Genomic DNA, 24,805 nt, shown 5'->3' with positions numbered 1-24,805 from the left:
GAGGTGGTGACATCAGGCCCTTCTTGGCAGCTCCCTTTTCACAAGGAAGCATGCGTTCAATTAAAGGATTTTAATTAAAATACTTTTCTGTAGCATCCTGTTTCCAGGCCCTGCTGTAAATTTAACTTGACGTTCTCTCATTTAACAGGTGGGTGAGATTATTCTGAGAGCTGCCAGATGGAAGAAAGCAAAAGCAGGGCTGGCTGCTGAGATAGAAGAATGAAGAAAGGAAGAGAGAGAGCAAAAGAAAGGAGTGGGACAGATATCTGCTGCATATCTGTCAATATTTACTATGTAACATGCTATCCTTTTCTGTGGTGGTTCTTCATTGCCATATGCATGTGACTTCTTAAATTTCTTTTGAAGGATAAAAGCAGCAAATCCAGGATCAACACATTTGCATTTGATCTTTCCTTTTAGATTAGAGCAGTTCAGGAATAACTAATGAATTGCAAGTTATGCAAAATTCAAAATAACCCTACAACTGTCCCCAAAAAAGAAAAAGAACACACTTTAACCTGGAAGCTGGGGAGCAGAGTAACAGTTGTGAGGCTGCAGCGGCAGCCATGGGAGTGGGCTAGTTCACTAGCCGTCCCTTCTGCCACTGCAGCTGTGTCACTACCAGCTTCCAGATGGAACAGGTTTAAGGATATGGGAGAGAAGAGACTGTTTTCGAGAGGTTGAAACTCAGCAGCTAGCAGGAGCAAGGATGAGGAATGTGGAAACCTGCCATTGGGGAGTCTCAGGTAGAAAGGCTGGAGACAAGAGCTGGGTGACTAGGAAGGAAAATGAAAGGGACAAAAGAAAGAGAAAAAAAGAGGAAGGACAGTCTGGGAAGAAGGAACCTTACGGGGGAGGAACAACCGCTGAGGGTTGCTGAGGATAGTGAGTTGACTGAGAAAGCCACAGAGGCAACAAGGAGAGGAATGGGGAGGAAGAGGAACAAGGATCCTTATGCTCTCTGTTTCCCTTTGAAAGTAAGGAAACATAAAGAATTAAAGCCCAAACTTCAAGCTAATGTAGAGGGGTAACAGAACTGATCTCCTTCCACTGTGCTATGTTGGACTGTAGTGCTCTAACCCATCCACCACACAGCATGTGTTGCCAGGGGTGAGACCTCCAGAACAATGCAGGGTGGAGGCTGCCTGAAACAATACCAAGCTGTGGTCCAAGCAAAGAGGATGTTATAAATCCTCAGAAGCACTGCACACTGCTGTCAGAACTCATAGCAGTACTGCACCTAGTCTCACTTTGCACTGATTGCCTGAACCAGCTGTTTTAAAGGAGACTTTTGCAACATCAGGTTTAGCAGATAAGGTGCTACTGTGGAAAATGTCTAGTAAGCCTTGTCTTTCCTCTCTCCGTTTGGTATAGATTGGTCTAGCTCCAGCTTCAGAGGTCTTGATCTTTCAAAGCTGTTGATTCCCTCTTTAGATTTGCTGTTCTGACTCTAGAGACCTGCTAAATAAATCCACCATCTGCATGATTTGGTTGCAAATTGATAAACTTGAAATTGTCCAGCTAAGCACTGAGAGTCCTCATGTTTTCCTCACAAAGAATGGGATTTCAGACAAGACCTGTGACTGGGCTTTGCCTCCATTTAGCAAACTGAATATTTCAAGATACACCCAAACTGAAACATTTCAATATACACCCAAACTGAAACATTTCAATATACACCCAAACTGAAACATATGGTTTTGATTCTCCAAAAGGGAAAAATCCTGTATAAAACAAACTCCCATTAAAAAAAAAAAAAAAGAAAGAAAAGAAATTTTAAAAAAATCCATCTTTTCAGAGGAAGATTCTTTATCAAAAGGACAGTATAGACATTTGTAAAAGCTGAAACTTACATCAGAAAGTCATTGCACAAAATCAAGTGCTTTGCTCAGCGAACATACTTTTATCAGTCACTTTGTAACCACTGCCTAAAAAGAGATCTTATTTTTTTTCCAACAGGATCTGCTCTCCATATTATTACACCAATGGTATTTAATTGCATCGGTATCCTTTAATTCTTTACCAGTCATGTCTCCTATGTGTCTTTCTATAGTTTTCCCTGGGATTGATGCCAGCTTAATGTGCCTATGTTTGCTTGAGCAACCAAATTTATCCTCTTGAAAACAGGAAAAACAGCTAGCTTTTTTCCCAGTTGCATCTGGAAGTGTCTCGCTCTTCCAGGACCCATGAAATACCAATAGGAATACCTCAGAGTGCTCTTCAGCAAGTCTCTTTTAAGGTCTTTTCGAAAATGTACCTGGTCTGTGAACCTTAAAATGTTTAATTATAGTAATTGTTCAGAACCTTCTCAAATTATTCTTGGAAGTATTTTCAGAGATTCACAGGGATGACCAACTTGTATCACATGTTGCCCAGATAATTTCACATTAAATTCCAAGACTAAGACTGAAGCCTGACCAAAGCCAAGGAGAAGGCAAGGCAAAAGCCTCTGACAACCTCTGTGCCCACATCCCAGCAGGAGCAGGGAAACCCTCCACGAAAACAACTGACAGCCCTGCAAACAAAGTGCATTTTGTACTGCAGAAGAAGGTGAAACTACCTTCAAGACTATGCCAGTGTGACCTTGAGGAACCCTTGTATTCGCCTCAAGTAAATCAGAGATTATGTCCCTGAACAAAGTGGCACAGGGTCTCATCCTCAGGCATCTACAGTAGAAGTGCTTTGGAGCACAACCAGCTCCCAATCACAGAGCTATCTTCAACTTTTGACAATTTCCCAGCCCTCAGGAAAAAGCAAAGCAAGAAAACAAACGTTACGTCTTTCCCCAAGAGCCTGAAAGCACACCAGAATATGTCTGGTCAGCAGAACATCAAAGAGAAACACCCTCCTGGTACCTGCAAGGAACTAGAGGAAAACTGGACAAGCTGTATTTGCTTTCAGCTGTTGCTTGTTTAGAGAGTTATACAGAACCGAAGGGGTTTTCAGAATTCTGAGGGCAAAGGGAGATAATTTTTTTCACTGAGAACTTCAATGCCTGTGACTTTGTCTGAGCAGTTGATTTACAAACTGTGGGCTCTCATGCTGGAAACTAAACGGGCATCTGCAAACCAAAATTTTCTTGGGCCTCTATCCTTTGTTAAACCCCAGAACAAAAGAATCCTTCAAAAGTTCAAAATTTTTGAGATTCACAAGATTTGTGAAAAGAGTATGATTCAGGATGTTCCCTTCACTACTTCAAAAAACCGTTCTTTAATTTAAGTAGCTTCTGTCTCACACCTTATGTTGCTACAGACTGCAAACTTTTTATTTAATATCATATATAATAAACCGCACCACACTGCTTTATTTTGTTTGTATAACTGGAATATAATGTGAACTGAACACTTGTGCCTTTAAAGTTTTGCTGTTAAAGAGGCCTGTATTCAAGCAACGCTTTGGGAGGTTTCTTGAGTGTTGGTTTTTTTGTTGGTGGTTTTGTTGTTGTTGTGGTGGTGGTGGTGGTTTGGTTTGGTTTTTTGTTCCTAATATACTTTTAAATGTTCTCTTTGAAACCACATTGGTCACTTTTATTTTTAAAACAGCATTATTTTGACTCCTCATACATGTATTTTTAATTTATAAATTATATTAACTACCTGCTGCTTTCTCTTTCTCTATTGTGTTATCTGACAGACTGTCATTCAAACACTACTTTCAGGTAGCCTTTTAACCAGGGTGATTTCCATTCATCTATATTTCCATCCATATCCAACAAAATACATTTTACACATACTCATGGTGATTTCTTGTGAGCGTTCATCTGTAGGGGTTCCACAAAGGGGTCCTAGGCTTCACTGGGCTTTTAAAAGTTTTCCATTCTGAAATACTTATGAGCATGGGAAATGGCCTTTAGAGTTTTAATTTAAATTAAGTTACTATTTCATGCAATGCTGTTTGCATGTGACAAATACACTTTTGCCACCACTGGTGATTGAGGCTACCACTGACCTTTAGGTTATTTATTAACTCCTTGTCCAGCATAAAAGTTGATACTGAACTATCTCATCCCGGATGCAGGACACTGCATGTAAAGAAATTAGCACCTATTATTTTTAGAAACTCTTAGAAGTTTTGTCACTAGTAACATGAGAAGTCCAGCAAATACTCCCCAAGTTCTTCTAGGCCAGATGGCTGTCATTTCCCATCCTTAGTGAAATCAGTTAGACCTTCAGCCCACATGAATTCAAATTTTGTGATTCTGAAACAACAGTGACTCTTCAGTACTTTACAGCCTCTCTGATGTCTGGAGACACAGCCTCTCTGCTGCTATCCCTGTTGGACAAGTTGTAGCTGTGAATTTTAAAGCCTTTGTTTGGTTATTATCCCATACACAAGTGGAATATAGAAACTTTCATTCATGCACACAGAGGCATCTTAGAACTTGGATCCCATCAACTGGTTTGGGAAAGGTGCCTCAATATCTTTACTTTTACATGCCTCTGCTGAGTGTACAGTCATCTCAGGTCAACCATTGTCATCCTGGTCTGACTTCATGCTCATCCATCTCCTTTTGACACAGATTTCTGTCTGTGGCCAAAGCTCAAAGGAGCACAACTTGTAAGATTTCCTGTAATTTTGTATGTACAAATGTCAGCTAAAATAATTTGTTGAAGTTTATGTGAACACCAGTTATATTTCTGATGCTATTGCTGTAATAACTTGCCTACTGGATTAGTTATTCCAGATACTGCCAATTTTTAAACATTTGGACTCTGTTTTGTGACACAGACCACTGCTCAGACCTCTTCGTCTCCCATAACCTTGTTTTTCCTGAGGAGAAAAAAGGGATAAAGTGATTTAGGAAGAGTTAATGCCCCTGAACAGATGCACCAGCAAGAGATGTGACAAAATGTCAAGTGGAATGTGCCTGAGGGCTTGGAATTTGGCCATGGAAGCAGCAGATGAGTCCCCAGGATGGCATGTCCCCCAGAGGCCTGGCATGCTTTGGTGACAGCTGTGATTTTTATGACCCGGCTTCGATGACAGTTTGGGAGGGGTCAGCTCTGCTCTTTTCTGACAGGAATTCAGTTTGTCATCAGATTCTAAAATCCCTCTGATTTATGGCATTAGCCACTGCTGGCATTTTATTCAGATACATGTCTTCTCCCCACTCCCTACAGAATGGGAGGTTAAGGTCCAAACCTTTATGTTCAAATTAAACTAATCATGAGGAAAAGCGAAGTGGTAGGTCATGAAGAGACAGGAAACACCAAGAAGACCTAGCTCCAAAAATCTCTCATTAAGAACACTTCATCTGAAAACAAACAGCTCTTCCACTGCTATTTGAACACCAAGTCTTCTGTTAACCTCCACAGTCCATAACCTGCCAAACTTACGGACATTTCAGGGAATTAAAAGGCGACAGAGGCATACCCTTTGGTACCATGTCCCCTCATATGTGCCAGTGACAAAGCAACCTTACAGAAAGGTGATTGCTTAGAACAAAAGCTTTAAGGGTAGGTGTCAAATGCCTTCCAGCCACACAGGGGAAGGGCCATGTCAGCATAGCACTCCTCAGCTTCTCAGTTCCCACTTGGTGTGACCATGGTGTGTTTTTCTGTGGTCACTTAGCACCCAGCAGGGGACTCGTGGCAGCTGTGGGCAGTCATTAAGGATACAGGCAGCTTCAGTTTTCCTCCTGGGTTTTCCAACCACTGAAATATTGGGGTTTTTTTGCAGGCCTGGTAAGACACAGTAGCACAAAGAGTTCTCCTGCAAGCCAAGAGCCCAACTCCTATCAACACCGCCATTTAATTCACATCTTAAAGGAAGATGTTACAGAACAAGTCAGGTCCACTCTGATGACTCTCTCAACTCCCTCCCACAGGTTTAAACAAGGTGCAGAGAAGGTTGTTTCTTTCTAATATCACCTTCTCACTCTTTGCTTACCTTACAGGTACAACTCTCTTACAAACCAGAGGTGTTAACTGTCTCCTGCAGGAAATCCAGTCCTATTGAGGCTTCCTAGCAGTTGGAAGATCCAAACGTATGGGATATCCTCTGTGGAATTGAACGGAGGAAGCTGAAGGTGACCATTCAAATATCTGAGATAAGAAGAAAGGAATGGTTCTAAAGCAGAGCCTGCCTGCAATGGTAAGAAACACTGGCCTCAGACTAATGCTGTTATGATCACAATATTATTATAAAGTCCTAAAATGGGTACAAGGAGCCATGGATACATCCACATGTAAAGAGATGAGGCTTTGCTCCAGTTGTTCGCATGAACTCCATTATAAATGTGGCTGCATAACCCTGAGACAGAGGATAGAAACTTCAGGGATCACTTTTTGTGGAGATGACATTCTAAAGCATTGGATACCTTGTGGCTGAACTGTGTGTGTTTTGTGGGATCAAGAGGAGCCAAGTGATAGGAATTCTCAGCATGGCACTTGACACTCTTCTAGCAAAATATGTGTATGTTCTGTTTGGATGCACCACCATTATTGCTTGGCATCCTCCTACCCCTGGGCTTGACATTTGCCTTCATCTTTCCTCCTTATATTCTTCCACATGGCATTATTAGCAGTCTGATTAGAAATTCCTTCCATTCCCAGTTCTTTGCATGTTTGTGAAGGCATGATCTTATAAACTCTCCAGTGGTCCATTGAATTTTCCAGACAAAAGGTATAAGGGTATAATTTGCTACTGTAAATTTTTAATGAAGTGAGTAAAAATTAAAGAAAACAATAAAGATAAAATATATTCAACTCACTTTTTATGAAGCATAACTCAAAGGCATGTCAGGCTCACATTTCTCATTGAAAGTTATCTGACCACAGGTTTTTACATGACAGAAACACTTACTTCTACACAACTGATTAAAGGGATTTTACAACAGCTTTCCCATAAAATTTGCTTGAGATGTTTGGCAAGTTTCTCTTTGTCCAGGCAGAGGAGAAAATGTAAGTATTCCCAAGAGTAAGAGGAGCAATTCAAATCAATCAAGTATTTTTTCACCAAAATGAAAAAGCCTGGGAGAATTATGGTAGAACAACAGTAAGAGGAAGTTCAACTCAATCCTTGCCCACAAAGGATTCAGGGGACACAGAGGGTCCCATGAGGTCTGCCACATCTCCTGGGGACTTGCAGATAAAGCTGAACTGGCCCTTGCTGTGGAAACATTCCAGTTCATTTTTTTATAAACCAGCTACAGTTTCAGTCTGCTGAAAAACTTCATCTCAGTAAGAAATGTCAGGTAGAAGTCAGTTAGGAAGTCTCAGTGCTTCTGATGCAGTGGAAAACCACATTTTATCATCCATTTAACAGAGTGAAAAACATTTCAAGATATCAGACTTTTCTGGTGAATGGGTGCTACAGGTTCCAACTGTGTTTACGTATAGAGAGTTTTTATTTCATTTGCCATTCTGGGGCTTTAGTAGTCATGTTATAGCACTTTGCACAATTCGCTCTGTGTGAGAGATGCGTATGAATGGCAATGAAAATCTATTCCATAGGGACCATTCTGCTTCCTTTATGGCTATTTTGGTTTATGTTCCAGTTGTCATCGTAATATACAACTGCCTGATCAGATAGCAAATGCTCCCTAGAGACCTCAGGATGCTGCATGCATTTGGAGACAGCATGAGACAGGAAAGACCAATGCCACATGAAATAGAAGAATACATTTTTTATTAATAGTCTAAATATTTTTTCCCTGATTTTCAAGTGTCTGAGTTCAGTAGGCACAATTATCTTGTTTTGTTAGTTAGAGGAATAGCAATGTCGAAGCACAGGCTTTGGGAGAGAGAAGTGGTCAAAAAATTGTGGGAAAAATAAAGGACTGATCAACTACAACAGCTAACATGATCAGAAAGTGTGAAATACTGGTCTGAGGGCCCAAAAGACTCCCAAGTTCCACAGCCATTTGAATAAGGAATGAGAGTTTCCATACCATCTTAGACGCCACAACACTTCACAGACTTATTTTTTTTTCTTTCCCTGAGAAATGTTTTCCAGATTTTCTCTATTTCTGGCTCTTGCCAGTGATACAAATACCACAAGAACAGTCTATCTCAAAAGTGTTCTGGCAAACAATTCAGGTGCTGGCTAAGAATCTAATGCGTATTGGCTACATTAGGCTTTTATAATGTGTCAGCTAGTCCCTGATAGCTATCATATGGTGATAACGATTATTCAGTCCAAGCCCTAAATGAGATGGAGAAAGTGCATGTGTAAAGTGGGAAGCCATCTCTGCAACCATACTCTCATTTCTACACTTGATATATTTCCTGGAAGAGGGGTGAATTCAGTGTCCCAGGCTGTTACCACTGAGAAAGGACCTTCTCTTCCCGTCCCTATATTTATGGGTTCGTCACCACTATTTGTCACCACTATGTCTTCACCTTTTTATTTTTCCCGGCTTAGTGATGCAGAGGTTGTGAACAGCTTAGTGCAACTCACATCTCTCTGTAAAGCAGATAATGATCCCAATGACCGCTGGAGAAAATTGATTGTGTTGGAATGAATGAGCCACTGCTGGACTGATGAACCTTGCTGAAGGCAAGGTTTGCACGCAAGGGCTGATATTTTGGCATTGCACATCATGCATAATTTAATACTGGGAACCCAGAAGTGTCTGACTGGGCTTTGCAGAGAGCCTAACCACTCTGTTTTGCATGTCAAATTAACTACCCAGTAGTGAGCTACCCCAGCTAAATGATCACCCGTTGGCCAGCTGCCACACCACAAAGCTCCCCATACAACTGTCTCAAAAATGGAAACTTGTTATTCAGGAGCTGCCCTGTGAATACCCGTTCTGTCAAGACTGGAGGGAAATATTTGGGGCAGGCAGGCTGAGAAAACAGAGAGGTGTTAGGTGTCAGAATTGATTTAAATGGGCTGCAGCTTTGCATGGGAGCAATGGAGCTCAGCAGCCAGAGGATGGGAGGTAGTCAGGGTGGGGGGCTCAGGGGCAGAAGAAAATGTGCTAGATATAAGACTCAGATGCCTGAGAGGGTCTTTTGGAGCCAAAAACAGAGTATTGTCTGTTCCCACTTGACTTCCTAATCCTCACCAGCACTCAGAGGTAGCAATTGCCTTCTGTTGCTGGTAAACCAATAGAGGTTGCTCCTCGGGGGCTGAAACAGATTTGAGGCAAGCAACAAGCACCCTAGATAAATATGTTCATCATAAATATCTTTCAGTCTTCTTCCAAAGCTGTTTTGAAACTGTTTCCACATTTAGTTAAGTTATCTACAATAAATTGTTTCCTTCCTATCTTGCACTGAGCCATCTCCTTCCTAGGTTTACACTAATTTTCTTCTCTCTTCCACAGCCTGAGCATTTTTAGAAGTTCTGAGCATTTTTAGAAGGCTTTCTAACTTACTGCACCTCTCAGTAAAAGACCCCTTACCATATTTCCTTCCTCTTTTTGATATCCAATAGCATTATGTACAAGAAATCTTTCTAAAACCCATTTTATATCAAGCTAGTGTAAATCCAGTTATATATCATAGAATCATAGAATCGATTGGGTTGGAAAAGACCTCCGAGATCATCGAGTCCAACCCTTGGTCCAAATCCAGTCCATTTACTAGATCATGGCACTCAGTGCCACGTCCAATCTGCGTTTAAAAATCTCCAGGGATGGTGAATCCACCACCTCTCTGGGCAGCCCATTCCAATGCCTGATGACTCTCTCTGTAAAGAATTTTCTCCTGATATCCAACTTAAATTTCCCCTGGTGGAGCTTAAGCCCGTGCCCCCTTGTCCTATTGCTGAGTGCCTGAGAGAAGAGACCGACCCCCACCTGGCTAGAACTTCCCTTCAGGTAGTTATAGACGGTGATGAGGTCACCTCTGAGCCTCCTCTTCTCCAGGCTAAACAACCCCAGCTCCCTCAGCCTTTCCCCATAGGACTTATGCTCCAGTCCCTTCACCAGCTTTGTTGCTCTTCTCTGGACCCGCTCCAGCACCTCAATATCCTTCCTGAACTGGGGGGCCCAGAACTGAACACAATACTTAAGGTGTGGCCTCACCAATGCTACATTTCACTGCCACACGTTTGCATTTACATTATTTATTTGTTTATAATAATAAAGGTAAGTTTATTGTAATTTATTTTTACTTTCTAAATATGAAGATGCTCAACTCTTTGATAATAACTTTGCTGGCCACAACCTGTTGTGTGACAGTCTGATCTGTCACCCCATAAAGAGTTGGGCTGTTTTAGTATTTTTTGTTACACCACTCTGTTAGCATTCCTGATGACTTTGGTTCCTTCCTTTTCAAACATGTCACTCTGCAGGGTCTGTGAGTGTACAGTAAGACTGCCATAACTTATCAGATCTTCAGCTTTAGAAACACCTATCATTGCAGGCTTGATGTGACATCTCTGGTAAATAGTTTGCTCTAAGATCTTGTCTGAACTTCCTCTTTCTTCTCTCACCTGGAAGTCTGTCATGCTTACAACCATTTTTGTCACCTGGCACAAACTCTTTCCCCACAAGTTAACCAGAGTTGTTCTTTATCTGGACAGTTCCACCAATATGGCCACAGTGAAGGCTAGCAGTATGCAATCAATGCATCCTACCAGATTTGGATTTGCTATTCTGACAGCTGTGCAATTGTCAACAAATTCTCATATTGTTCATTTGACAGCATGAAATGCAAACATTTCGAAAATAGCTTGTGAATTTTCACTTGCCCACTTGAGCCACGTGCACGTATGGGGTATGAAATATCTTGAAATCACAAGGCCAAATGCCATAAAATTCAAACACAGTTACCTTGTATCCAGAGAAGTAGTATAGTCTATATGTCCATGAACTTGCTACTGGCTTGAATTAAAGGCCTGGCTGCAAAATCAAATTCTAGAAATTAAAAAGAGTAAATCTCCACTCCTCCCCTCAGCAACTCTGCTGAGTTACAAGTTTCGAAGGAAGGTCAAGGTCACTTTCAAAATGTGGCTCTTCATGTAAGGCTATCAGCCAAAGATAATATTTTTCTTCCTAAAAGCTCATAACAACACAGGCTCCCATCAGAAACTGAATCACATTGCTTTTACCATCACGGAACCTTTCTGTTTCATAAATCTGATGCCTACTTTGCATCAGCACTGGGACAAAAATCTAACACCAGGTCCAAGGGTCTTTAACTACTCTGCATTAGGTGAGGGGACAGCTTTACTCATAAGAAAACAGTAGCTTTGAAGTCTTTCCACATAGTCTACCTGCCTGTTCCTTTTTGGCCTTTTAGTGGCTATCAACAGGATGAGTAAGGTGGCTTGTGGCTGACACACTGAAATCTCACTTCCCTACTTCACAGCTTTCCAGAGAATATCATATATATATATGATGTAGGACTGACAGAGATCTTTCCCATGCTGCTGGTCTTTTAGGCACAAAGTCTTTCCAGCCTTTCAACCTGATCAATATTCTTGCTTGACTTACGTTGCCCTTTCCTTCTTCCAGAATTTCCAGGCTTTCTCCCTAAAAACATGAGCTACATCCAAAGGACACTTTTTTCCTAAAGAAGGTAGAAATTGTCTGATGGTGTTAACACTGCATATGCTCTCTCGAGGAAGGCATTCTCACAGCTTTCTCCTCATCTAACCTGGGCAGAGCTCTTGTCTCCCTATCAGAAGGCTGTCAACAGACAAATTTAACAGCTTAATTCAGGGACATGAGATTTCTGTGTGACATTGTATAACACAGGAACTTTCCCAGCTTGCAGTTTACCTAGAGGTGTAATTCTAAAACACTCCCTAAAACAGTCCCACTATAGCTGTTCTTAGAGCACTTCCCAGCCCCATATTCTTCCTGAAATTCATGGTGGCACTACCCCAAACTATGTCTCACAAGGAAGAAGGCACTCCTCTGTGCCCGACACCTGTCCCCCAGACGCATTCCCTTCCAACCTGGTCATATTTCTCAGTCTTCTCACTCTTTGACTGCCCTTTTCATAGCTTGTTTTTTTTTTTTTTTGACAATGGAGTTTCCCATCTTGCAAACATCACATACAATTTTTTGTTACCATATGTGTATTTGGATGTACTCACATGCATTTTCAACTGTTTTCAGCCTAACAAATTGTCCAGTTTTCTTTGCATCTGTCAGAAGCTGCAATCAGCTAACTTAATTAGAAATAATTTTTATACTTGTTTTCAGATTATTGGTAAAAATACTCAACAGTGCTAGACCAAACCCACACCTCTGTGGGATTACATTAGAAACACACACTCCTTTTACTTAAGAGTCTCCATTAGTAAATACAGTTTTCAGTCACTTGAATGATTTCTAATTTGTTGACTATGTGCAATAGTGCCTTGGCAGATTCACAGATTTTAATGGGAATGCAAAATATTTCAACACATTTTGAAGGAATTGAACCCTACCTTAACAGAATTAGCTTTGTCAGCCAGGAATGCAATCTTTTCAATGAACAAATTGAATTTATTTTAGTAGAATCCCTTTTCCATGAAACCTCATTGACTAACACTCACTGAATTCCTGTACTTTAACTGTTATTTGATTGTGTCCCAGGCTGCCATTTTTTCCCAGCATCAATATCACCCTAACTGACCTATAACTTCCCGTACTATGCCACTTATCTCTCTAAAATTTCAGCAGACTAGCTTCTCAATATTTCATTGGAATCCTTACAGTTCTTCCAAACTTGAGCAATCAAATCCAGTATTCAAAAAACTCCCGGATCCGCTTAAAAAAATCTTGACTGCAAGTTAGTCAGATAATTTAATTTCAAGATATTTAAACTTTCATAGTTACAGTTTGACTCAGCTACCCTTGGACTGTGCCCCATCTACCAGTACACTACACTAATGCAATAGATCTTTTCTTGGGCTACTTTCCAAGTTTTGTTCTCTAGGAATTGCATGGGCTCTTGGCTTCCTTTCAGGGGAACATATTCTTTTTAGTTTTTGGATCTTTTCACATTATGGTGCCTGATATGATGGTTATGACCATTTTGACCATTATTCTTCTCATGATGGTTGTTTCTATGCAAAATTACAGCTACAAGTTCAAACATTCTCCAAGAAAATCCACATCCTGAGAGGTACAGCTTTCGCAGCACATCAGGGTGCAAGCTATCTCCTCTTTTGCTAACCAAAGGTAGTTTTATTTTAATTTCTGTGTTTTATTTTTATTTACACCTTGCTAACAATCAGCTGATAATAATAATAATATAATAATGGCCAGTCTTCGCGAGTGAAGATTTGGGAAAGGTCATTAACCCTTCGAGCCTGCGCAGTGGATTTTTTAGGTGAGACACAGCGTGCGCTGAACTGAGCCCACCCTTTAATCCTGAGGTTCATCTGCCGGGGCCGAGCAAGCTTGGACAGTGGCAGTGAGGGTCTCAGGACCCTGGTGGTCTAGTGGTTAGGGTGCAGGACTCTCACCGCTGCGACCCGGGTTCGATGCCCAGCCCCCCGGGCAGATGGAGCTCGTCAGCCTTGTAAGGCAATCCATCTAAGAGAAGGTCACTCTAAACAAAATCAGCTGATAGCATGCAGGCATTTGGCATTAGCAAGCGCCAATACTGAGCAAATTAATCTGCACTAGATTTCTTAGATCTAGCAAAACAACCTGGCTAACTGAAATCTTCCCTGTTTTGTATATGGTCTAGGATGTGTGTCTCTTCTATATGTGCTACTGCACATGTGTGTGTGTCTACATAAACCATATCTGACATCAATATGTGATGCCTGCATTATCAGCATGGCCAACCTAATTTTCTCACTGTCCTTCACCTTTTCCTTTCTTTTTTTCAGTATTAAGACACCATTTATAAGCCTAGGACACCAATTTTGCACACTAATCAATCTAAAAATAACAATAATCACCTTCCTTTAATTTAAACCAACTATTTTAACCATGAAGGTGATGTTCATTAGCCACACTACCCTGTGTGCTCCCGCCCCTTTTGTACTCTCTAGACCTCTTCCTTTCTCTCCACAGTTGTCAGTGCTGTGTGAGTAACAGGACTCTGCTGAAGCCATGCAGCACTTTCCATTCTCCCCAGAAGCGTTATGCACATGCTCTGCTAGCTCAGCTAATCGTTATCTTTCTAAAGAATGGAGGTCACCTCCCGGGAAAGGACAGAAGGGAGATTCCTCCTTCTCCAGGGAGATGCCAAATACAGCAACACGTGAAGCCAGTTGGTGTGAGTTCACAAACCAACTGCGCCACATAAAAAAGGATCTCTCTAGCAAGTGTTCTTTTTTTGACATATCCAAGTCTATAAAATACAAAGGGACTATTAAAATGCAAAATCCAGACCTATTGCATTCCATGACTGCTACAGGTTGGTAGCAAGTTGAAAAGGAGAAGGGAGTTTTCCCTGTAGTAATTTATGATTCCCACACAGATGATCTTCCCTGTTTGTTTTTACATGATGTGGTACAAATGGGAAAGGACTGATCTCTTCTTAGTCTAGGAATATGCATCTGACTTCCTGCCTGTCTGTGCTGTCATGGTTCGTGATCCCCTTCTGCAGTGGCAATGTTTTGAGGATGTATACAGGATAGTTTTCCAAAATTCCTTATTGATGTGCTTTGGGCATCAATGTCAATGCCAGAACAGTCTTTTAAATAAACACAGATACAGCCCAGCCAAGGCTTTGAGATGAAAGACAAAGGATTGAATGAAGAGATCTATGTGGCATGCTCATCTGGGGTGCTCTGGATACATCACCAGAGAAAGCAGAAGAGGCAACAAATTGACTTTGACTGACTTGAATCTCATGTTCTCATGACCTTGAAGAACTAGAGAGAAGGGGAAGACAGCTGGTATTTTATGTGAAGGTCATGAGCAGCACGGATAGGACTCTGTCTCTTGGCCAGCCAAGAGCAGCACCCAGAGCTCAAACTAATTTTGATACATCAAACTTCATCATTTCTACCAGCAAAACAAGTCTCCTATGAGGTCTTCTAAACATAGGCCTGCTGCCTCACAGCAGTCCTCAGGGAGACCTTAAAGGGTCTGACAAAATTCTCAGTTACATGGAGCTAACTTCTCTATAACCAGGATTGTGCCCTCAAGGTCAGAGAGAAGCAGACACTGGACTGAGGTATTCTCAGCCTGGGATGTGAGCATTTTCCTTGTGAAAGGTCAATCAGGTGTTGTGCATAATCCTATGCCTGGTGTTGTCTGTAGTCTGGATCTCCATGTTCCAGTGACACACTGTCCTGTCCCTTGACAGCCTAATGAAAAACAAAAATCATGTAAGTGAAAAGTCCCCTCATCCTAAACCCAGATAAAATCACTGTTCTGTTTTTCCACTGTGATTCAATACAGCCTCTGCAAACACTGTCCATACTTGTTTTCAAAGACTGGCAGCACTGACTGCTCTTTCCCTTTGTCTCCTGCAGCACTGGCTGGAGCACCAGCCTTGGCAGAAGCTGCTCTGAAAATCTTATCCTAAATCTGCCTTACAATTTTTAATAAAAAAGAAGGTCTTAGCTATGGTGTCCTTGTTGAAGGTCAACCTAGGTAATTGCATTCTGTATTCTTACAGTTCCGTGCAATATCAACTGGAGTCAAAGTCCTTTGGTGCTGTGTCAAGGCTTTATACCACACACTCTTGACACTCAGCTCAAAACAAACTATATGGTCCATCATCACCTGAGCACCTGCTCCATAACAGTCTCTGCCTTCTTTCAGCATCACCCCAAGATATGTCACATTTCTATGCCTGAATAGATTTAATGCAGAACTGTAATGTAAATATTTTCCAAGCTTTATGTCCTGTGTTGTGTGCTGATGTAATTAAAGACCTTACCAGAATGCAATTAACAGGCATAGACTCACCAAGGCATTCGTGACTGAATTTACTAACTTTCATGCTATATAATTATTTTTCAGTGTTAGAAGCATCTTCCAAAATTCATCTGTTCCTGTGCCCTTGTTCCTCCGATCTACCATTTCTCACGCCCATGGGGAGATGTGGAAGTTTCAAGCTTTTATTGAAATTCACCAGATTCCCCTCATCCTCCTGACCCAAGTCACGGCAAATAATTCTACCTAGTTGGCAGGTCACTTGTGCTGCATAAAAAACTACAGTGCATGCTCCCATGTAAGAGATTGGGAAAAGAACTTAAAACCTTGAAAGTAGAATTTATTTTTAACCCAGCAAAGTTGTCAAAATTTATATGTTTTGTTCTATAGAAAGTTCTGATATCAACATTTATTTTGGATGCACATCTGGAAGAAATGCCGAAACAGTAATGTTTTTACTGAAAGCAAATGTGTCCTTTCTCAGAAAAAGTTTAGCTTCAGCTTGGTTTGATATAACTGTGCGTCCCTTGGAACTGCTGTAGTGCCTCCTGAGGGTGATACATCATGTTTCTCGGCCGATGAAGTTCCCAGCCAGCGTCTTGTGATGTTTTGTGGCCCTCTGACTCTCAGAGTACATTGCAGAAATTTAATGAGAGAGACGATTATGATGCATTATGGGAGTATGATGTCTATAAATTAAAATGTCCACAAGGCACACAGTAACTCTTGTGGACATAAATTAAAGCTGAACTACCCCTTCATGAAATGTTTTAATTCAGTTTGACAAACCAAAGTATTTCAATTTAGGTTGAGCTAATTCAAAACAAAGCATTTTATTTTTCCCAATGGGGAGTAAAAATCTCCAGCAGAGGTGCCACAGGGAAATTCAAAGCTCTTAAAGACTAAATTTCCATTCAGAAAAAGATATTCATGGGAAATATCTGACCCCCAATAATACATACTCCATATCCACATATTTATATAAATATATAGACAAATATATTATCACAAACAAAGAAATATAAGCCTGGACTGTTAAATATAGCTTAATGGGCTTAATATGCTGTTGGTGATATTTAAATTACAGTTTGTTGTATAATATCTAAGTAGGAAAAGGAACTCATAGAGCATTTATTTCTAACATTTATTTCTAATGCCTACATGGATGACTCTATATGTTGCAAGCTCATCTCAGTAGAAGCTTTTTTTTCCCCCTAAGTTTCACTGGAGAGGGAGCTGGGAGGAAAAAGTGATGTGTTTCGTCTCAGCCTTGATGTGTTCACAGCACTGACAGGCCTTCTATTGCTTCATTACAATCCTGTAACACTCTAGCAATTTGGAGACATCTCATTACTTCTGCACAATTTTCTGGCTTCCCATTTTAAAAGAGGAAATCTGTTTCCCTGAGGCAGAGCTCTGCTATTGCATTGTGACAGAAATCTGTGTCTTTATGTATTGCTGGGAAAGGCCTATGTACACCTTTTGTATTACCACTGTTTATTGGGAAAGATTTCACTTATTTTGGACTTCCAGAAAACTTATTTCACAGCTTTTTTCAAGAGGATTTCTGTTTCCTGGAGACCAAAATTCTGTTTAGTCCCCAAAGCAGAGTCCTATCCCCAGGAATCTGTGCCATCAGAGGTGGAAAGGTGCGAACAACATCAAATCCAAACACCTCATAGTTTTTAATGAGGTTTCACCATGGCAGAAAGTATGAAATTAGGCTCTTGTTATTCTTATTTCAGAAACCATGAGTCATTGTAGACTGTTTCAGACACAGAATAATGGCAAAGCAACTTTGGAAATTGACAGTAACTGTTCTTATAGCAACACGGTTTGCCACTCACAGCTGCAACGCCGTTTCAGAAGCACAGTGTTAACCTGGCCCGTGACGCTGGAGATTCCACAGCCACGTCAGCTCTGCCAGCTGCGTCCTGCTTCCAGCAACAGTGAGGAGTCCTGTCGGAGGGGATATTTCTGGGATGCAGCTGAGTCACAGGGATTGCAAGCACCAAGGGTGCTACGAAACTGTGTAGACACACACAGGTAGAGCCATGTCCATCATTCCCCTCTGCTCTCTGACCCCACCTGACTGCGATGGCACATGGCTATGTCGTAACAGCTTGTGACCGTGAGCTGCTTCTTGATAAGAAAACTAGACCACTCATTTTCCATTCCTCATTTTCCTCACTGAGCTATAGGGTCTGTCTTGCTTCTCTGCCTCAGCCATCTGGCTGGAGTTATCCTCATGACCTTTCCAGAGTCTCTGCTTTCCAGGATGTGTGCCTGCCTCCCCACACTGGAGAGAGTTTTCCATTCTGTCCCGCTAGATATACGCCCTGGCATTTGCACTTATTCAAACCTAGTTTTGCTCAAAGGGTTCTGTTCTATCAGGTGATCAAGATTGAATCAATAGTCTGAAAAATTGCCCTCTCCTCCCCATCCTTTACCACACCACCAGCTTTGCCTTCTCCACAAACTGCATCAGCTCTAAGTTTGTACTTCTCACAGCCCACTGCAGTGACATGCTTGTCGCTGTTTGCCAACAATGCATGTCTGGTGTTTCCACACAAAAGTGTCACTGCACAATATGAGATGAATATAAACAGATTAACAGCTGACAAAAGAAGCTGGAAAACATTGCTTCTGGTAGAGGAATAGCAAAATACGTTGTATAGTAGAACACTGGGCAGAAACACTCCAGGAGATATGGATATAGCTCCAGGCAAGAGTACTATCAGCTTTTATGTATTGCCCTGCTATTGGGGCAATGAGGCCCTCTGTACCTCCAGAGAGACACCAGCTTTCGGGGAGAGACAAGTCTGTGCAGTGCAGGTTGCCTTTTCTCTGTGTCTGGAGTCCTTCCTACATGACAGCATCACCATCTGTAGCTGCAATTTTGAGCTAGAAATAGCATGAAACATTTTTTCCTCCCTCTGTGCCCACTATGCCATTCACGCCACCAATGTCCTGCTGCAGACCCATCCAGTCCTTATCCCATTTACCCTCCTCCTTCCCTATTTTTATGCCAGACTTATTTTGAGCCTCTTTATGTGAGCCATTAATCATAGCATGGTTAGTCATTTAAAAATAAAAAGAATTACTGGTCTATGGACGTGACAAGTCATTTCCAGCTACTGAACAACTTGGCAAGTGATTTTTTTTTTCTATTTGGTTGAAAATATTCTAGACACACCAGGGAGGTTTTTTTATCTGTGTGTTTGTATAAAGAGAACATGTAAATGTGTCAGAGGGGATGAGATGGGAAACAGCCAACTCCTGAGCAGTTACTAAAAGATGACACTTTGTAAACTATGTTGATAACCCTCTGTGGGAGGAATAGCAAAAACTTAATTACTACTGATATGTATTAGGAGAAGTCTTATTTTTAGAGTTCTGAAAGGAGCCTGCAGGAACTTCTTGTTTTAACCTCTTGTACAGAAGTACAATGCCTTGACTGCACAGGAAGGTGAGAAGCTTCGCAGGGAATAAGGTGACCTAGAGTTTACTGTGACTTAGCTTTGTTCCATCCATACAAAAGGCCCGCTGACTTCTAGGAAGGACAAAAATCAGGCTTATAATTTCTGGGATCTAAACTAAAATGAAGAAATAAATAGTTTTGACATCTGGAAAAGGACCTCAACTATGAGGTGTCCCAGATTAGTTTGCTGCCTACTCCTTGACTAATCTAGGAAAAGTCACTGAATCTTTTTGTACTTCACCTCTGTCCTGGCAAATAGCAATAGCAGGAATGTTTGGGGCACAGATAGCTTTTCCACCTTGTCCATATTTTTTGCTTTTAAGAAATGTTGTGCTTTTTGCACTAAGACATACCTAAAACCTTTTAAAACTTTCTACAGAAGGACAGAGATGGTATATAAAATCCCTGGTAAAAACATGCTAGGATAATTCACTCAGCATGGGAGGGGCTCAAAACTAATTCAAAAGTCTAACTCAGACACATGAGTCTAACTCTTCTCCTATAAACATTAATACCGTAGTTGTCAAGCCCTTCTGGGTCAGGCCAGCCTCATCCTACAGTGGAAAAGACCCTTCTTTCAGATAAAGATTTTTTCATTAAAAGTAGCTCTGGCCCAGCAAAATATTGCATTTTCTTGAGAAGAAGCTCTTCTATTCAAATAGTCTTCCCTATTACAGATAACATTTTGCAGCTTTCACTCTGGATCAGTCTCATCTGGTAGCTGGGCTTTTCCATGACGCTTCAGTTGAACTGAATGGAAAACACACTGTAAATTCTTTGCTGTCAGTGTAATTTAGATACTGCACTTATCTGAGGTGACCTCAATCTTGTGGGAGGTCCCTTGGTTTTACTGCAGAACATAAGATAAAGAATAAATTAGTAATAACAAAACCGAGCAGTGAAAGACACTTGCTGAGAGCCCTATGAGAGCACTGCTGTGGATGCCTCTTCCACTGTGTGAAAAGTCAGAGACAGCATAGCTGAACAGGAAAACACGGTGAGAAAATCTTTGTATAGCATCATAGAAAGAAGTCTAAAAATAGTCCAAATCTTGTTTCTCCACTTATTTAATAAATCATCTTTCTAAGGAGAACTGACACTTTGCAACCTCACAGCCGTATTTTTAGGAGGTGGTAATAATTTGCAAGAATGGTTTGAGCTGGAAGAGAAGTAATTGATCTGAAGGGTCACAACAGATTGATGCTGACTGATTTAAACTGCAACACTGTTAGCTGAGATTAAATAACAGGGAACTTTTTAAAAAGTCAACTGAGCAAGAGAAAAGGCTTTTCTTCACACCTTCACAGGAGGTGTGAAGGATTCAAAGAGCTTGGGGCACATCAGTTTAAGTTTTGTGATCTATTCCGACATATGGTTTCTTGGGCATCAGTACAGGGGATGTTTGCAGCCCTGATGGATACTAAGGACATGTCCAGGCTTCTCTCAGTGATGCTCTAACTCTACCTATGCGGTATGGATGCAGTGTTATAACACCATGGAAAAACAGCCTGTGATATACAAGTCTTTGAGGATCTGCCTCACTGATTGGAGCCACTGGTGTTGGTGTGGTCCAGATGATTGTCAGCCATAGGAAGAGGTGAGCAAATGTCCCAGGTGCAGCCAGCCAGTGTCCATCCTGTATGGACAAGACAAGCAACAGCTTTGCTGTTACCTTCAGGAGGCTCCACCCCATCACCACCCTGTACAGATCCACATAAATACTTGTTCTGGACTGGGATTCCTAACTCTTCAGCAAAACCACTTCAGTAAATCTGATGAAAAGCTGTCCTGCATGACACTCCTCTGTTGGGTGTCCTGTTCCCTGGAGCTTTGGTAGCTCCAAACAGTGCTTGTCATAACATCTTCCATGTTTCCATTACGGCTTGAAAGATAAATGAAGGGAAAACCAGCCATGCCCAGGAAAAGGAGTTTTGAATACAAATGAAATATAAATATTAGTGTACTGTACTGTCACAAGAAACACTGCTCTGAGCCACATATATCCGTCCCCTTTCTGTATTTTAAGATGCCCCCTTAGCCCAGCTGGCAGCATTATGATTCAATAACTGCCACTCGCTGTCAGACACTTACTGTCCAAGGAAGGGTGCCGAAGAGCCCAGCAATTCCAATGAGCAAGAGAGTTTTCTTGTGTGACAGGAATTGTTTATTCAGTCCTGTTTCTAAAATGGGGAGGATGCTAAAGACAAATTTGACTTTAGCTGCTTAAAACATCCAGCTTTATTAAAAATTGTTGCCAGGGCAGAAGCAATATTTTACAGCCTGTGAAGTCATTCCTCCTGGATGATTTCAACAGTGGGAATTTTCTTCCATGTGCCTTCATGCTGTACACACTGTAGGGAGAAGGAAGTTATCAGAGATCAGGGCATATTGAAAAAGGTATAAGAAAATATGTGCACATCTCCTCTTTCTCTCCTTATAGTTCTGTGCAAATGCTGCCTCCTAGAGATTCTCAGCCTCTCCCAAGTTTCATGGCTATCTCCATTTGAGAAACTGAATGACCACTGCAGCTGCTACCTTCTCCTTCTTCATTTTCACTTCCAGTTTGTGCTCAGTGGTGGGATGAACAGGAGTGAATACCAGCATTCATCATCACAGCCATAGAAACTTTTAATGAGATACAAGGATGCCATACTTTAGACACTCCATTTATCCTCCTGCAAACAAGCCTGCCAAACCAAAGGGCCAGGTTGTTTTGAGAAGAATGAAGGGATGCAGCTTGTCATTTTCTAGCAGTGGTTGAAGTGGTATTTCTGTTTGCTTAGCTGGTCCCTCAGAAGACCATTTCCAGGCACACTGCATTCAGGGGTTTCCTGCTACATAGTGATGGGAAGAAGATAGAATAGGTGAGTCCGTCTGCTTAATTGGATCCTGCAGAAAGACAGTAGAGAAATTCACTTACATAAAACAAGAGCAAACTGCTGCTCTCAGACAATTATTAAGCATGCTTGGAGACACAGTCTAAGCTCATGCATAGCAGACAGGGTGTCCAGTTGCCACTTGGATTTCTGAGAACCCACTCTGTTGCGGCGAGCGAAGGCCATGATTAGTGCTAACCGTACCATGAAGTGGTTACAAGCAGAATTAAAACATGTCATATGCATAGCCACTACTGTGATTGCTATGGGTTTTGGGGAAGAGAGTGAAGAAAACATCAAATACAGCACAAGGGAATCCCTGAGAGACACAAAGGCTCAAGCATTTGTATCTCCCAGCTGGAAAGTTGAGTTGTTGAAAGGAGACTGTGGTTTTAAGGAAGCTCACTGGATAAATCTTTCAGGGTGATAAAAATAGTTTGTGTTTTTGTTCCATCTCCAGCAGCACCCATGTTATTCCCAGCATGGTCACAACTTAGGCCTCAGCCTCCATCTGCCTGCTTAGGGGAGATCATTTCATTGTGTCAGCTGCCTCAGAGTCATGGATGTGCATAGCACTACTAATCTGCTGCAGCAATTTTCCATAGCATCAGTCAAATTCAGCAATATTCCTTTACCTGCATCTATCTGAGTAACAGCCTCTGTCCTGCATTCCACACCAAATGCCTTTAAGGACCAATACAATACCCAATGGCGTTGCCTGGGGCTAACCTCAAAGGCAGTTGAATCAAATTGTTAGGGTAAGATTCAGCATGTCTAATTTCAGGGGTCTGCAAGGAAGCAGTTTATGACTCAGTGGGTTGCCCTGGGTCCTCTTGAAAGTCATAAAGAGATATAAACACTTTTAGGATCTGATCTGTTTCACTCATTTTAGATGTCTATGTCACAATGAGGAAACTAGCACTTGTTAAAGGGAGACTGTGCATCCAGACATCTAACTCAGAGGAAGATGTCTCCATCTGTCAGCTGCATCCTACCCATTGTGACTAAAGGGAAAGAGTGCATCATACTTGCTTACATTCAAAATTTATGCCATCCAAAGCTTTCTGCCAAAAACAGCAAATCTCTTCACATGATGAGACAGTACTCAGTATTATGTGGTTTTCAGTTACTCCTTGAAGCCTGAAGAGGTCAGAAACTGTAAGTGTAAGGAAGTCTGGAGTGCAACATTGACCTTATCACACAAGACCGTTTTTGGTACATCAAAGCCCAGCTTCCACTCACAGCTTCTGGTTGATAGTTCCAGGCCCTTAATTCACTCACTAACTTAAAAACTTCTTAAAAGTTCCATGTAATGACAAGGGATAGAATAAGGCAAAAGAAAAAGGGCAGGCTTTGCTCAGAAACATGGTTTGAATTGTTCTTACTATAGTATGGGCAAATGTTTTGCCAAAGCAAGGAAGAATAAGTCTACAGCTAGTGTTTAAAATACCCTAAGTGACTAAGCAGTACTTGACCCAGCAGGACTGCAGCTTGAGGTTACTGGCAGCTCATTGCCTAGAAACTGTTTAGGCACAAATATGAAGATAAATAGCTTATTTTCATTTCAAGGAGCAAAAGGGATTTTACGTGTATTAGTTGAATTTATCAAAATTCTTTCATTTCTTACAGTATAAAGTGATATTTGTAACAATAATACATAGTATTTGTAACACATTTCTGCTGTGAATTTTCCTAGAAGAAAAAACAAGGAAAATATATCCGTATTGAATTTGACAGGCAGGGATTTTTCCATCTTCCATAACTCCAATTGTTTCACTTGCACTTCATCAGAATGAAAAAGGCACAGAAGACTTAAAATTGACTAAAACCTCACATTTTTCAACAGTTTTGTGGAGTGTCTCTAGATGCTAATACCTCTGAGCATCACTTCAGTGTTTAACAGTTGGGGGATTTTGATGGTAACATGTAATTGTTGGTTCATTCTGGCTTGTGGCACTAGATAATTATGATCCTCTCTGCTCTAACTAATGGTGCCTTCTCTACATCCTGATTTTTTGCTGTTGTAGTTCTCATGCTACTAGTTGCTAAATATATGATATCCGCAATATTGTAAGCCCTGAAGAATCATAGAATATCTTCAGTTGGAAGGAACTCATAAGGATCATCGAGTCCAGCTCCCTTACAGACCATTAGTTTATATAATGGGCTTGATTCTCTACCATCTCTCATCTGGAGGTGCTGCAGTGCCTTTGCAATGGAAAAGACCTGTAAATGACATAGTTGCCTAGGCTGGTTCTGTAGCTATTCTCTCACATGCACACACACATGGTTCACACTATGAAAGGGAAAGATAAGCAATCCACGTATGCTGCACACCAGCCGTTGATCTGATCATGTGGGAAAGAGCACTCTATGTGCCAATAAATTAGAGCTGACTTTAAATTTTGGGTGGTGGTGATGATGTGACACTGCACTGGATGGAGCCTTGTAATCAGGAGAGCTGCACTAGGCTCCATAAGACACCCCAACCCCAGCCCTGAGAGACACCCATGCTCTGTTCCTGCTCTGCTCCGACTCCCCAGTGCAGCGCTGGTATGGCCAAGCTGACTCTGCCTGGTTTGCTGCTGGGGTGCTGAGCACACATAATTCCAGGGCCACCACACCTTCCTTCAGCCCCAGACACAGCGAATGACATGCACCACTGAGTCAGCCACTCACTCTGGCCTTTAGCTTAAGACCCACAAAATTAAAAGT

At 41.4% G+C, this 24,805-nt stretch overlaps 1 long non-coding RNA gene across 3 annotated transcripts in view; it reads right to left on the bottom strand.

The window, feature by feature from the left end:
* The window catches only part of LOC108497302, a 42,400-nt gene that overhangs the window by 11,332 nt on the left and 6,263 nt on the right, over positions 1-24,805 (bottom strand). Inside the window, exons 2-3 of one of the 3 annotated variants that reach the window (XR_001874748.1) lie at positions 21,306-21,565; positions 16,251-16,352 (exon numbers count right to left, since the gene is read on the bottom strand). This is a non-coding gene — a long non-coding RNA (uncharacterized LOC108497302). Of the gene's footprint in view, positions 1-16,250; positions 16,353-20,511; positions 20,851-21,305; positions 21,566-24,805 lie in introns of those variants that run through there. The other 2 variants (XR_001874750.1, XR_001874749.1) reach the window with 2 other exon arrangements.

The sequence above is a fragment of the Lepidothrix coronata genome, unplaced genomic scaffold (assembly GCF_001604755.1).
Source record: "Lepidothrix coronata isolate B3197 unplaced genomic scaffold, Lepidothrix_coronata-1.0 Scaffold46, whole genome shotgun sequence".
Taxonomy (NCBI): domain Eukaryota; kingdom Metazoa; phylum Chordata; class Aves; order Passeriformes; family Pipridae; genus Lepidothrix; species Lepidothrix coronata.
This window is presented reverse-complemented; position numbering and strand designations above follow the sequence as displayed.